Source organism: Eleginops maclovinus, chromosome 2 (assembly GCF_036324505.1).
Source record: "Eleginops maclovinus isolate JMC-PN-2008 ecotype Puerto Natales chromosome 2, JC_Emac_rtc_rv5, whole genome shotgun sequence".
Taxonomy (NCBI): domain Eukaryota; kingdom Metazoa; phylum Chordata; class Actinopteri; order Perciformes; family Eleginopidae; genus Eleginops; species Eleginops maclovinus.
The window spans coordinates 18,354,416-18,370,870 of NC_086350.1; the positions used below are offsets into that span (position 1 = coordinate 18,354,416).

The 16,455-nt window shown below is 39.5% G+C and overlaps 1 long non-coding RNA gene across 1 annotated transcript; it reads left to right on the forward strand.

Annotated features, from left to right (window-relative positions):
* Positions 1–4,508: 4,508 nt before the first annotated feature.
* Positions 4,509–13,223, forward strand: LOC134883324 (uncharacterized). The gene is made up of 3 exons (XR_010168261.1): positions 4,509–4,683; positions 8,545–12,414; positions 12,576–13,223. It is a non-coding gene; the product is annotated as an uncharacterized LOC134883324 (long non-coding RNA).
* Positions 13,224–16,455: the final 3,232 nt, after the last annotated feature.

The window sequence follows — 16,455 nt, forward strand, 5'->3', positions numbered from 1 at the left end:
GGTTCTAATAAACATATTAATGAAACACGTGAGTTGTCTGACTGAACTATATATATGTGTGATATTTGTATAATCATGCGCGCTCTCTTGGTATTGTTTGCTGGGTTGTAACTTGTATCATATCTGACACTGTATAAAACTTAAGACCCACCGGGCTGCAAACCTCCTCCTGCTTCTAGTCTGATCCTTTCTGGCCACTACATAATTGCCGTCTCCAACGTGGTTCGATGGAAGAGATTTGATGTCGCTGCATCTTCAACCAACCGAGAATTGCACTAGAAAGTGCATGTCTGTCCTCCAACAGAGGTTATTTACCTTGTTGTATGTTCTCTTTAGCTCAGAAATACAACAAAATATTGATAATAAACACCAACAAGTATGATGGTGGGATTTATTTAATAAATAGGTCACAAACAAAGAATATCTTTTGAGTTTACATTTATTGTCTTAATTTCCAAGACTGTAGTTTGCTGACAGTCTTTTAAGGTTCTCTCAAGGAGGTCAGGAGTCAGTGATGTGAGGAACTAACCCCTCCAATCCTGAGAAACTTCTAATTTGATACAAAACACTTAATATCAATCACTGAATAAAACCTGACCAAGTCAATAAAATAATGTATATAAACCATGACATAACAAAATAGATGTCAACCTGTTTTACTCTAACAAACACTTATACATAGTATATGTCTAAACATGCATTTGTATATCAACTTGTAAAGTAATTCAGTAAAACACATGTCAAATCAGGTCAGAATGGATCACTTTCAGGGACATGTAGAGATGAGAACAAAAGGACAAAGGAGGAAAAACAGGGGTTTGAAGGTGTGAAACCTCCAGTAACAGTACCCATTCTTTCTTGAGACAGGACTGTGTCTTCAGGACTGACCACTTATCGATGTCTCAACAATGTATAGGAGTTTTAAACCCTTGTCATAAAAGTTGATCAGATTGGCTCTTCTTTTATTTAAGTTCCTGCTGGTCTGTCCTGCTGAATACCAAAGTATTCTGGAAGAATGTAGTGTAAGTCACCAGAAACACGCTAAAATGACCTTGTGATTAGTCTTGCATTTATTTAAGTTCTGGTTTTCTGTTATTTGTCGTCAGATCATTGTTCATTGTCAGATGCCTGTTTACCTTGAATTAAAAGTATTTTGTTGTTCACACCACGTAAGTCCTGCATTTGGGTCCACCAACACAACTCAATTTCACAATAGACAGACAAACTTGACCAATCATACTTTGAACCTTGGCTGGCAGTTAATGTCTATATTGTGGTGGTTAAACCAGGTCACTCGATGCAGGCTGCTAAATTCAAAATCCCAAGATTCATGAATTTACCTTGTGTGAGATTATGAACTACATAATTCATATTCTGATCCAGTGCACCATATTAAGTAGACTATGGGGGTTCAGTATAGTTCATATGTGAGTATAGTGTACAGCTCAGGCCTTGTGCCCCGTGCTAACTATAGAATCAGCTGTTGGAGGAAATGTAATAGGAGCTACAGTAAATACAGAGACTTTTTGTCATCTTGCTATCATCTTTTTATTATTATTATTATTATTATTTATTATATTTACTTTATATATTTGACTTTTTGGTGGGGTTGAGTTTGGTGTTACTTTTGTTGTGATGATTCATTGGAGCTTAGTAGTGTACTAATGTGAGACATGTCCATGTTGGGTAAAGTGTGGCAGACGACTATGAAATGTAGAGAAGACACAGCAGCGGACTAAAGCAGAAGATGTGGTGTGCCTTTAAGTGCTTTTCATGGATAAATAATGATGTAGGGGCAGGTGTGCTGGAATTTAACCAATAAAAACTAACAAATAATGTTTAAATGGAGACCTTCCTGTAGTACTGAAATAAAGATACTTCAAATGAGACAGTCTTTTAAGGAGTTTATTCTGCATTTTGCAGCGAAGGACACCGTGGTGTATTAAATCTGTTCATACATACAGATAGATAAATCAGTTCATATACAGTTAGTTACTCTCTGAGGTCATAGAGAGTGCAGAGAGAGATGTTGTACAACAGGGTGTTGTATAACAAACCTCTGGAATATGTCAGAAGGCCTCCATGGATGAGTAAGAAAAAGACCAACGTATATTTCACCTTATTTGGGTATGCGCAAGACATGTTGTACAAACGTATAGCTCACCTTATTTGGGTACACATTCTTATAGAACATCGCATTTGGTCACACACCCACATTTCTCCTATAAATTGCATGCACAAAGAGATTTCGAGGGGACTTCCACAATTGGCTCTGGGAACCTCGTATTGCCCGTGTTGGTGTATGATACTATGCTGTTGTAATAAACCTTATTATATACAAGCTGGTGTCTCCGGAGACTTCTTCATCATCTTCACAAACATTGCTACAAGATATACTTCAATACAAATCAGGAGGTCTGCAGAGGGTCTTATATTCACATTTTCAGACAAAAAATAGAGTAGAAGAGGATAGGATATAAAGGATTCTTTTAAATACACCTTTTAGCAACAGGAGATGCATTATGTCTACATTCCTTAAAAGGAGAAGGGCACCTTAACATCAATCCATCCTTTTTTACGACTCATGTAGGTTAGGACATATTTACTGCTACCGGTCAATCATTGTGTTAGAAATAGCTTGAAAAGAAGAACACATGTTAAACTTTCAATGTTCACTTTAGAATGATAAAATATCCCATAACACAGGGAAAATGGCTGCCAGATAACCTTTAAGCAACCTATCTAAGATTTAGTTTATTTAAACATCAATGCATGTAAAGGAGAAAGTCCAAACTTTTGCCACCATTGTTAGTTCATGAGGAAGAGCCATTAGCGCCTCAACGACTTATGTTCAGGCTGATTGTGTGGCTCCTTTGGGCTTTTCACACTGCATACTCGTTTCAAGGTTTCAAGGTTTCAAGGTTTTATTTGTCATATGCACAGCAGATACAGCGTATATGTTGGCAATGAAAATCTTATGTCGCGTGCTCCTCCAACAACTCCACATACATGGTGCAAATAAGATAAATAAAATAGTGCAAAAAGAGAGAAGAATATTTACAATAACAACAATAAAGATTTGAGGATGTGAAATATATACATATGTGGAATACATTGAAAGTATTTAAACACTTTACACCGTTGAATGAGGAGGTATGGGCAGATGCATATATTATGTATAGCAGATGTATATGGCAGATATGTATAATATATAGATATGTGTACTATAAGTATGGCAGATGTGTATAATATATATATATATATATATATATATATGTATGTGTGTACTATAAAAAGATGTGAGTAGACATTCACACAGCTCAGGAGTTCAGCAGTCTTATAGCCTGTGGTATAAAACTGTCTCTGAGTCTGGTAGTCTTGGTCCAGATGCTGCGGTACCGATTGTTGCTGGGGCGATTGGGGTCCTTTAATATCCTACCGGCCTTCTTCCTACACCGCTGGGTGTAGAGGTCCTCCATGGATGGCAGCTCCGTCCTCCATGGAGGACCTCTACACCGTAACTCACATCTGCATAAAAAGACTCAAGAACAAAGACCACAGGATTATCAAAGACCCTCATCACACCAGCAACAAACTGCTCTCACTTATTGATCCATGCACTTGGTATGGGTGTGGATTTTTCTTTGGGCCAGTGTCACCCAGGATCCAGAGGCCAGATTCAAAACTGTATCTGCTGCACCAGGAAGACCAGGGTGTTACTTTCTTGGTTACAGACAGTAACCTATAGTGAGCTAAAATATGTTACACACACACACACACACACACACACACACACACACACACACACACACACACACACACACACACACACACACACACACACACACACACACACACACACACACACACACACACACACCTACCTACCTACCTACCTACCTACCTACCTACCTACCTACCTACCTACCTACCTACCTACCTACCTACCTACCTACCTACCTACCTACCTACCTACCTACCTACCTACCTACCTACTTACCACTATCCAAACAAAACCAAACTCACTTGAAGATGATGACCCTAACCCTAACCCCAATTGTTTTACTTTCATGTTTTTAAAGCAACCAAAAACTGCCCATTTTCCCTAAGGGTTCTTACAGATGAGCCACTGACTATTCATTTCTATGAATTCACAAAACTTTTCACAACATTTATGGAATCAGAATTACAATATTCATCCCGAAATGGGATTTTGTTGTTGTTACAGCAGCAAAATACAATATGAAGCAAAACAAATTTTAGCAAATAAAATGTAATATAAATATAATAATAAATCACTCTCATGCACATTTGTATGCACTTTTTTTTAACCTTATGTGATAATCAAAACAAAATCACTCATGTGTAACATTTTACTATGTAATCTATCACACACACACACACACACACACACACACGCACACACACAACAAGCATTCCCATGAGACCCGCCCATGACTCTGTGTACGCCCTCCTCGTGCAGTTGACGTCACACAGTCTTTACAGGATGAAGAATTCCCATTTAGTTTCTTTTCGCCACTCTCCAAACATCTATGCCCTCAGCTCATGGATTTCTGACAGAGGTATTATGGAGGAATGAACGTCCAGAAAGAAAGAGTAGCGATATTTTCGGCATTTTAGTATCGTTACAGCGGAAGTTGGACTTCCGCGGAAGGATTTAAAGTAAGTTATGTGTTGTGTGTGATTGTCTAGACAGCCAACGAGTCACGTCAAAACCGTTGCTGTAGTTTACCTGACTCAAGTTTTGCAAGTTTGAATCTTTCCACCTGAGTAACTGACGTAATGTGGGACTGCCTACTCACAATTTGTCATTAACTTCATCTGCATATCTCCACGCTGTGTTTTTATTAGTATTTCCAATGGGTGCTTATCACTTTATTTAACAGCAAATAATGGCTTGCCTTTTATCTGTCAATGTTTCTGCTGCGGTACGAGTAAAGGAATTCTGATTCTGTATAACTGAGACTTAAAATAACGGTTTTTTAGTTGCCTGGATAGGGTGTTGTCCATGATCAGTGGCGGACCTGGCAATTTCGGGGCCTAAGGCGAACATAGCCAGGGGCCCTCTTCATCCGTTTTTTAACGCAAAAAAAAAAAAACAGGAGGGGCCACCTCAAAGGCACCTATCAGTATACGACCTTACACTAAATTAAGACAGGGTGAACCGAATGACAGAATAAAGTTTCAGATATATAACACCAGTGTATGTCAAAATGCCAAATATGTATTTTTCAGAACAAATCACAACAGACACATGGGTCTATCTGTGTGTGTGTGTGTGTGTGTGTGTGTGTGTGTGTGTGTGTGTGTGTGTGTGTGTGTGTGTGTGTGAAAGAGAGAGAGAGAGAGAGAGAGAAAATGAAAAAATACATCCATATCCATTTTTGCTCATGTTTTCCATTGCATAAATGTCAAAGAAAGAAAGTCCTGTTGCTTTAACTTCTCACTGGTCTTCACACATATAGGTGAAGTGTTGGTGTCCGGAACGCCACCTTAAAATGTAATAACACAATAAATACAAAAACATTTTAGGAGTCTTACAAAATGCACTCACTCTAACTGTTTTTATAAACAACATGCAAATGAATATGAAACTAAACATCCTTAAATGGGCATCAATTACGTGGTTGTCCAGCAGGACTTCTCTGGTTCATGATGGACTTCTGTTTTACTGACAGGGGGGTAATATGAATTGGGCTTTCTGATGTTTTTTTTGTTGCTGTTATTTATTTGTTTAAAATGCTATTATAATTTACAATGATAATGGTGTGGGCGCTACTGGCCTGTGGCCGTGGCTGGTTGGGGGCCTCCTGGACCAGGAGGGTCTAAGGCAATCAGCTACTCCGCCTTAATGGTAGGTCCGCCACTGTCTATGATTGTGGCGTTATATCAAGATAGCGCCCAGTTTTCCCCCAAGAAATTAAACCCTAACCTCGAGGAAAATACGTCTTAAATTTAACCACTTACACTGTCATATTTACAAACTCCAAACTTAATCCCACGAGTCTCCCAAAAGCTTTCTATTTTTTTAAAAACTACATGAGGCGACATGCTGTGCTGTTGTGGGTTTTTTTTTTTTGTGTGTATGTTCATCTGTGAGATGTCCTGCTAATGGAATCTTGAAACTGTTTAGTTAAGAGGGGCCCTGTTAATGGAAAATCTTATTTACAGAATGTCCATATTGGTGGTATGTTTTTGCATGTACTGTGACACTGAAGAATAATAACGTTTTCAGTGTCTGTCCAAGAACAGCAATGAGAAATAATGGTGTAAAACTAAGGATTAGAGATTATGAGAAATGGAGTTAGTAGCTAAGGATGGCATGGTCGAGACACCGTTAAGAAATGATTTGAAGTCTGAGGTATATTCTGCAGCGATGTTTGTGAAGATGATGAAGAAGTCTCCGGAGACACCAGCTTGTATATAATAAGGTTTATTACAAACAGCATAGTATCAGACACCAACACGGGCGATGCGGGGTTCCCAGAGCCAATTGTGGAAGTCCCCCGAACTGTCTTTGTGCATACAATTTATAGAAGAAAATGTATTTGCGTGTCCAAAGTGTGTGTGCTCACATAAGGTGGTCAATAACAATGCGTGCCCCACTAAAGTGACATGTGTAAGTTCATAGGGCCCCCCTGACGTATTCCAGATGTTGTTATGCGACCTCCTATGACCCAACATTCTTCCTACCCAACCTATGACCTCAGAGAGTACCTAACTTTGTATATGAACCGATTTAACAGACCACAGGACAAAATGTCAATTCAAGAAGGAGGGCCTCCTGGTGCCTGGTACCCGAGACCCTCCTACGCAAAAGAAGGTATAACAACTTCAAAACATTGAAATAGTCAAATGAAGTACAAGCAACTCAACATTGTGCTTGAGTACTGTCCTTGAGAGCAGTATGCATAGTTTGATTGCAGTTTCTTTGTCAATATGGTTGTGCAAAAAACAACATATGTGCCGATTACAACGCATATTTGTAAAAAAATGTAGCCTTTTTTTGGAAAACCTTCTTCATTACTTCAAGTGCAGAATACATTTTCGTTTGCTTTTATGTTGACAGCTCCAATTGAACATGCTAAGCATAACACCACATGATGGTCGACAACTATTAACTGTGTTAAATGTTTCATAAGACACAGGATATAAAACAGAGCCTCCTGCATCTTGCCAGCAATAAACAATATTGTGTGACACATGCTTGTTTGTTTTTTTAGATTTACACTATTTTGTTGGCAGTTATGCTTCGAAATGTCAGGAATTTTACAAATTGACACTATGCAAACTCGAGGAAGAATATGTTGCAAAAGAAATAAAAATAGGACTGTTATGACAGCTTTAAAAAAAAAAACTATTTTAAAGGTCCACTATTATGGCCGTTTTTACTGATCATAATTCCATTGTTGAGGTGTACTAGAGTAGATTTACATTGTTCAATGTTCCAAAATCACATTGGTTTTCTCATACAGCATCTCTGTATAGTATCTCTGTCCTAACACCTTGTCGGAGATCCACCGTCCCAAAGTAGACTGGAGCAGGCGGCTTCACAGTGGAACGTTTTTATTTTGTATTGCTCTTACATTTCAGATGTAATGTTAGAACTGAAACAAAGTAGGAACAGCCTCGTCATTCAGCACTGCACGCTTTGCCTATCGGCCATCAACCTGTGCAAGGTTTTTGAAGCTGTCCGTGAAATGCCGGGCACAAGGAACAGTGTTAAAAATACATTTAGGGGCATAATAGGGGACCTTTAAGACTATTATAACGTGCTTTAATGTTCTGCATAATGTTTTCTGGGATGGATAAAAGTCAGTGTCAGTGTGGGTCCAAGGCCTTGCTAATGAGGTGGAAGCAGAGGTTGAATCATTTAAAAAAAAACTAAAGATACATCATGCTAACATGTGTTTCAAATTACTGGAGCAGGTTAGCCGCAACAAAAGAGGAAACCCACAAATCGTTTGTAGCTGGAAAGGCAGGAAGCCATGCAACCCTGTGTTCCACTAAAGCAACACAGTATGATGTGTGTATTTTTTGGAGTGTAGACAGGACAGGCTCTGATTTTGCTTTAGATTAGGACACAGCCGCTAAGAGATAACCAGAATAAGTGAGACATTACTTCTCCAGGATGACTGGTAGAAAAACTGATGGGAAAATGCTGAATGAGCTCATTGAAAGATACACAAGTGCATGTGATACAGAACCAGGCAAAAAGTGTATTTGAAAATGTTGACAGTCTAGGGGGATAAACCCTATAATTTTATGACATGCTTGGGCACAATGCCCTCAATGCCTCAGCTTTCTTAAAAAAGAACTGCTCTAAACCAATTTTCTTCCACCTTGTGACTGCAAAATGCCCTCTCTCGTATGTAAGACGGCTTGGGACGCTATTCTTGGAAGAAGATGGAACATATTGCTTTGTATAATTATTGCAAGAAAGATTAGTGCGACCTGATTATTGATTCCCAAGCTGGTGTAATTTCTCACATGTATGTTTACAGTTTTTTCTTTTTCTTTCAGGAAAACCAGCTTTTAACCTGGTACTTCAACAGCTGATGAAAATGTCTTTTTTGTGGATTAATGGCCAGTACCAATTGGGACCACTCACTCAGGCCTCAAAGGCTGCCACTCGGTTAAGCCACGACACGATGATGAATCCGCAAGCTAGGAATGAGAATAACCCATGCCAGTACATGGCAGCGAACAAAGGAGTCCAACAACCACTAAGAGCCAATTACAACCCTCATAATGGAGGTAACTCAAACAAACAACCGTCAAATTCGCAGGCCATATCAGTCCCTCATCAGTCAGTGTCACGTCAGTTGTCAGACAGGGGGTATAGTGACTTTCTGATTAGGTTGTTAACTGAAGATCAGCAACCCTCAAATAATGCTGAAAGGGGAAATCCTGGTTTGCCGGTCTCTAATGGATTTCAACAAGCTTATCATGAGAACTATGCTTGGCCCAACACAATGAAAGCAAAAAAAACATACTCTCAGCAAGATGTGTCTTCGATTTGGAACCAGTCAGCTAAAGTTCATGGGAATCAACCAGAAAAGGACACAGGATGTTAATGTTGTAGCTGATCTCCAACAGAATAACTTGTATCATATGTATAAAGGAGTGTCGACTATTCCTGTTTCACAACACAACACAACAGCTACCCCGGCTGAGAATGTAGAGGTGGTTGTCACAGATGCGGTGCACAACACAACCCCCCCTTATAACCATAATCCCAGGCCAAATGGCACTCAGCATGGTTTTCCCTCTTCAATTCCCCCTCCAAGTTATAAGGCAGCCATGCATCAGTCTTACAGAAACAACAGCATTCAACAAATTCACGCTCAGGTTTACAGAATATGCAAGTTTCCTGCAGGAGTCAAAATGCTCAACAATACTCAACACATTACAATGGTGCAGAGGCAACCATTAACACAAATTCATATAGCAGGCAGCATGAAACCAGCCTTCAACATTCTGCTCTTACACAACAGGAAATGCACGAAACAAATCAAATCGCCAGAATTGAGGAATACCTACGTAGCACGGTTCCTGTTGACTCAGACGGTCGTCCAGTGAATTCAAGTTTCTCTAATGGAGGAAAGCAGTCTGTCAACTCAAATGCCTCCATGTCTTTGCCAGTCAATTCTGGACAATCTTTGCCTACAACCAACCACAGTTTTATGCCACCAAACCACAACCCAGATGTGCCACTTCAGCAAAGCACTGCACCAAATCTATTTTTTGCACAAGATGGAAGTGGAAATGGAAGTAAAGCAGCCTATGCCCTTTTCTCCCTGAACAATTTTGTGTCTTTAAGAGATGCAGCTCTTCTGAAGCAGTTGCCTGAAGATGTTTCTTCACAGAGAATTGAGACTCAATCATCTGCAGCAAATAATCATGAATGGGTTGAAATAATCTCGTCAGTCAAGGCAAATGCCAGCTCCATTCACTCTTCACCTGGTTGCACGAGAGCTGTTGCTGTTGTGCAGCCATTGTTGCAGGAAAGCTACCAGGATGCCAGCAAGCAGACCTGTTCGACCACCGTCAATCAATTATCTGCAGAAAAATCTGCAATCTCGCATTCATCTGCAAACAACGCTGGTACCTTTGAGTCAGATTTAGTTTCAGCTGAGACTCATGACTTGTCTGAAAAACAGTTGTGTGCTGATGACATAGTATCTGAAGTGCCTTTTAACATGCAAAGAGAGCAGCCATTTGTACTTAATGTGGAAACATCTATAACCTCCAAAGTGCCTGTAAGCCAAAGCAGTGAAAAGGACCAAAGTGAGAGGCCAACAGATCCAAAAAAGGTACTTGACCTCTCCTCCATCCCAACAATTCCATGGACACTCGATGCATTAACTAAAGAAGTACAAAAAAGAGAAAAAGCACGGATAGAGTTAAATGTTGCATACTTAAACTCTGACAACAAATGGCCAAATACAGTGTTTGGGGATGTCAACGTTAAAGATATGGCAACTTTGTTCAAGAGGTACAGGGATTTAAACTATGACATTCATGAATTATATAACAAACATGTAACGCCAGACTCTGTCATACTATTACAAGTAGAGCAATGCTTTAGTGAGCAACTCAAAAGCTTCCATGTCCTCAAAGATAATGAAGTTTATTCAGAACCACCCTACACATCATCATGGTTGAATGTTAATGAGCAGCTAGATGAGATTGACGAAGAGTTTGACTTCCCACCGTCTTTGAAGCATCGTTTTGAGAGCCAGCCAGATCAGGTCCAAACAGACAACAGCCTTCCTGAAATAATTGATTTGGCTGAGGAAAAGCAAGACTCAGCTGTGGATGCGGATTCAACAGGTACGGCTTCTCCTGATGGAACAGAAATTGCCGACCCCAGTGACTCGCGTTATGCCTTTAAAATCCAAGTTTTATCTCAAGCAGAGGCCAAAGTCATCTTTGAGCAAATACAAGGCAAGCTGACAACAAGTACGGACACACACTATCACCAGAAGAGAGTCACAAAAAGCCCTGTGGAGGGAGAACTGCCTAAGGATACAGTTTCCACAGTGAGTAACACAGTACTGGGGAACAAGTCTGTCTCTTCAGTAGACCAGGTTTGCTGCGTTGTAAGGTGTATGGAACAAATCTCGGGGTCAAATCCTGCTTTTTTTCGTAAATGCGATTGCAAGAACCCGCAAAATCATGAGGATATATCACACAAAACCCTCGATATGGAAGAGATTGCAGTACATCAGGAAGATAAAATGTGTGCGTTCAGGTCTGATAGCAAATTCCACTCTGTGGCAGAAGGAATGAAGCTAGCTGAGGGCGACAAGAATGTAGACAATCAGCTTGAGACAGTTGGTTTGCTTGAGATATGCACTGAACTTGACATCGCCATTGACTTAACTGAAACTAATGACAAAGCTCACTGTTATTCTGACAACAAACCAAATCATCTCCCCAGCAGTGACAGGGAAGTTGCCAGCCCAATGTCTAACCTTGAAAAAAATTGTGAACAAGCTCAGCTGAAATCTACAAATGTGGCTAAGTTATCATTGGAAACTGAAGACAGTCAAACTCAAGCTGCGATCAGTTCCGCACAGACAACTTGTACTGATAAACATGATGTTGTAGGAAAGAGGAAACTTATTTTTTATCCATTCTTCCAGAAATCAAAGAAACGCAAATCCCTTGTTGAATCTAAGCGTGTCCTTGAGGGTGCTTCCAATCAGAAGGTTTTGGTCTGTGCAACTGAGAGTGAACCATCAGCCTCTAACGCTCGAACTGTTGAGCTGGTACTGTTTGGCTCATCAGCACAAACCAAGTGTGTTTTGATTGGCAGCAGAGAGAGACACATTTTACCTGCCCAAGCTGTTTTTGCTGCACTACAAAAGCCTCCGATGTTTCTCACAGTTAAACTCAGTCCCTTGAAGAGAAAGTCTGAAAGTGAAACTGCCTGGGCCAAGAAACATTCAGACAAACAAAGGGATTCTGAAAAATCAATGACAGCTTTCCCACGAACAAAAAGGAGGAACAGACACAAACTCGAAACACAGAAGTGTACTTTTGCCCCTGCATCCGGGCAAAGTCTGAAGAAAGCTAAAAAGGTTGACCCCGCCAACACTGAGGAGATTCCCTCTGAAACTGGGATATTGAGTGGAAAAACTAGGCCCTGCCTGAGTCTGAAGAAGAGGAGATCCCACTCTAAAAAAAACAAACGTGGAAGGGAGAAGAAACGCACCGTCACATTCTCCCTGCCTGCAGATCAAGAGAGAAGTAAGGCTGAAATTGAGAGCAAGGCAGTCATGCCTCTCCAGAAGAAAGATGTCCTGAAGTTCAGTGTCTTACCCAAAACCTTCAACTTCAAAGACACATCCAATGGCAGAAAGGAACATAATGATCCTGTTCCAGGTAAATCATTTTTATTAATTTAACTATGAAATCACAAGAGGGATTTTAGGACTTCTCCCTGCTTTGCCCCCTGCTCTGCCCAGATACACAAACCCATGAATCTTGAACTTTTACTGTGAATCAGTAATAATGATATATATATATTTTTTATGTTTTCAAAGAAATTTCTGACCTCGTTGAAGAACAGCGCAAGAGCCAAAGCCAGACTATCAAGACGGCAATGGGTCCATGGTATCCAAATCCAGAAAATACGTTTATGTCCATGCCTCTGACCCCCACGACCGACGGCCTCTTCCATGAGTTTCAAAGGAAATACAAGGACAAGATGCAGCCATCCGTTGATAAATAACTTGACAGGAAGAAAACACGATTTTTAAGTCAAGGATTTTCTTATGTCTGGGAAATTCTTCGTGAATTAAATCTCTTGCCAAGACTTCAAGAAATGATGTCTTTTGTTTTTGTACTGCATATTTAAAGAAATATTAAGGAAATTGAAGTTTTCAGTTTTGTATAAATGTGTTCCAAAAAATCTGTCCATTATGCTATGTGTCAATATGTGTCACATCTGTTCTCATTAGTTCACATGTAGAATTGTCATTTGTTTACATTGCTCTGAAAGCTAACAGGTTATCCACTCTAAGTCTGATAAACATTTTATATGCAGAACTTTACTTTTTGACATTCTGACATTTTTATATTTTCATACTTTTCTACTTCAACAATATTTTTCTGCTTTGTTTATATCTTACAAATATATATTTTTTAATGAAAAAGAAGAATCACAAATAAACAAAATCACTGAGAATAAATTGTTGTTTTCTGTCTTTCTGAAACACACAAGTGTTTGAAGTTGATCAAGGATGCAAAAATCCTTTGAAGTTTACATGGATTATCAGCATAGAAAAATAATGTGTGCTTTAATTTACATGATCTACTAACTGCAAACAAGCATACACAGTAGGTTGTTCAGCAGTGTGTTCAGTGGAACTCCACAGAAAGACATGATCTTGAGAACCAGAGAACGAAAACAGATGGTTTGTGCTAACAGAAAAATAAATCAGTCGGGACAACGATAGACTGGAGGTAAGAAGAAACAGCTTCTCAATTTCCAGCAGGAAGCAATAACTCAAACAGCTGGCAGGTCAGAACATAGTTGCAGAGCACAAAATAAACTACAATAATACTTATGCTGTAGGTCCTAAGAGAGTGTGGACCTCAGGGCCTTTGCCTCTGTTAGTGACAGATGGCATACATATTATTATTTTTTAAGTCTAAACTCAACATTTTAAGGCAACATTAAATGACAATTCAACTCAATTTCTGAAGTTATGCTTAAGGTATGCCCAAATAAGATTGTCACACTTTTAAGTATGCAAACCTAAAATATTGTAACGTATTGTGGAAGAAACAATTGTAGATAATCAATTAGTTTTCTAAAGCCCCCTGGACTTATAATACACAAAGTCTCTCAATGCAGTCTGTGTTTTCTGCAAGGTCAACTGCCTGAAGGGAGCTGGGAAATATCATTCCATAAATCTCCGGTGCAGGGAGAAACCTCTCCTGTCAGACTGAGAGGCTCTGATAACTACAGCTCAGGTGAGGTAAAGCACTCTGAGTGTTTAGATAGTTAACCTTAGTCTAAGTTATCTCAATGGGTATCTAATAGCAGGTATGCAATCATTCCAATGTATACTATAGGACAGTAAAACAAATACAGTTTAAAATCTACTTTACGTCACTTTGGCCCATTCCAATGCGCTGGGAACGGTTTCAAACCCTAGGGAATAATCAGGAAGAATAGAAGGTCAGGAGAGTTTGTTATGTTCATTTGGATGTTATTGTTATGACAAAACTCGGCATCTCATGTACTTTATCGTACTAAATTACGTATGCCAGGTGGCTGGGAAAAGGCAGTATATACAGCAGCGGAAAAAATTAAGAGACCTCTCCAATCTTTATCTCTACATGGCAGCCATTACAGTGTGTGTTGTATTCCAACACAGAGAACAATTGCCAGTAGTTTATAGAATACAATAAAAATTAAAAAAATCATTTAACTCAAAAGACGTACCTTTAAAAAATAAAACAAGAGAAAATGATCATGCTGAAGTGGCCTCTTAATTCTTACCACGGCTGTATGTATGTGATATTTGTATAATGAGGGCGTTTTGAATTGTTGTCGTGCTGTACCATATTTGACACTGTAATAAAACTAAAACCTGTCCGGGCTGCATTCTTCAGATCTGCCTCTTGTCTCATCCTTTATAGCCACTACATTGTGTAAGCAACTATCTGTTTATCCACAGCCACATCAAATACTCTACCACAGCATCCTGTAATGCACAACTTTGAGATCTTACAGCTACAAGTTTCACTATCCATCTTTTAATATAGCTCTGCATGATAAAAATAGTAATGTTAGGCAATTCTATGATTTTTATCACCACTTTTAAGCCGGTTATCACTAGTCAATGTTAGGTTTCTTAATCAGGCTTAACTCTAATGCTGTCAAAATGGACGATCAGCATACTTCCGTTACACGTTAGTCAAATATTTAACACGTGTGTTTCAGGAAAACTGGCCCATCAAACATGCATGCGCAGAAAGTTGTACATGAGCTGAAGTGTGCTGCTGAAGTTCCACAGTAAAACTTCCTGACCTTGAGAAATAGAGACTTTGCTGAGGTAAGACTTTCTTGTCCTCAGTTAATGAGCATAAAGATCCAAACTGAATTGAAAGTATGTTGGGCTGGAGATTAATTTTCTTTGGATGTGTAAAAAATGTGTTTATGTCGTTGTGTGAGACTGGAGAAAAGAACTGAGCTTCTCACTTACCAACAGGAACAATTTACTCAAACAGCTACTGTTGTGTCCCCTAAATAAGATAAGAGTTACTTTATTGACCCCAAACTGGGAAAATGTTTGCATTGCACACAATTAGAAATTAAAATAGTAGAAATAAACAATTCTAAAATATAAACATCTCAAAATAGAAATAAACCAGCATTAAAGAGCACAAAAAAAAAAATATATATATAAAGTTGACTGTGAAGATAAAAAAAACGTCTGATAAATAAAACACTATCGAAGGGCCATTTTTCAGTTTACACAATATAAAGCAGGTTATTTTCAAATTAAGAGTGCAAGGAGTGGAATATTAAATCAAATTTTAATGTAAAAATGTACAGTGTGAATGTTGTATGTCCAGTTAACCAAAGAGAAACTATGGAGCAGTGAGTTCTCTGCCAGCCAGGGGTGTATTGTTGTACAGGAGTATTTTCCCGCATCTGTCCTTGTGAGAACGGAGCTGGAGCAGTCTGTTTGAGAAGGAGCTCCACTGTCTGTCAAGCTGCTGGTGGAGAGGGTGGGTGGGGTTATCCATGATTGATAACAGTTCAAGTGTCCTCCTCTCCACCACAGCCTCAAAAGTTTCCAGTTTGATGCTGATGACAGTTTTTTAAGTCTGCTGGTGTCACCGGCCCTGATGCTGCCCCCCCCCCCCCAGAAGACGGCAGCAAAGAAGAGTGCACTGGCAACAACAGACTGGTAGGAGATCTCCAACATCTTGCTGTACACGTTGAAGGATCTCAACTTCCTCAGAAAATATTATACTCTCATCCCCTTCTTGTACAAAGCTGAATAATACTGAATAATACTACATCTCTGAATAACTTAAGAAAAGAGAGAAAACTGGAGCTGAGTAACATGAAGCTCAGCTAAAGTTCAAGCAGAAAGACTGGCTATACATTTCTTCACCTCTGAGCTACATATAATCAGCTCATCATGGGAGTTCTGTTTTAACCAATTACATTTAACCACAGTCTCCAGCAGCCAATCATCATGCCGTGATCAAACTTTGAAATTGTTCTCCCCACTCCGGTGATTTCAGGTGTTTATGCTGCAGACCGCCTCCCGCCCATCTACTTCCTGTCATCATGTCCAGTGCCCAGGAGAGCTAATCCAAAAACAACACATCATCACACCTCCTCTTCATCCCACCTCCTCATCAAACCAGATCTTCGGCATTCTATTCATCCCATTT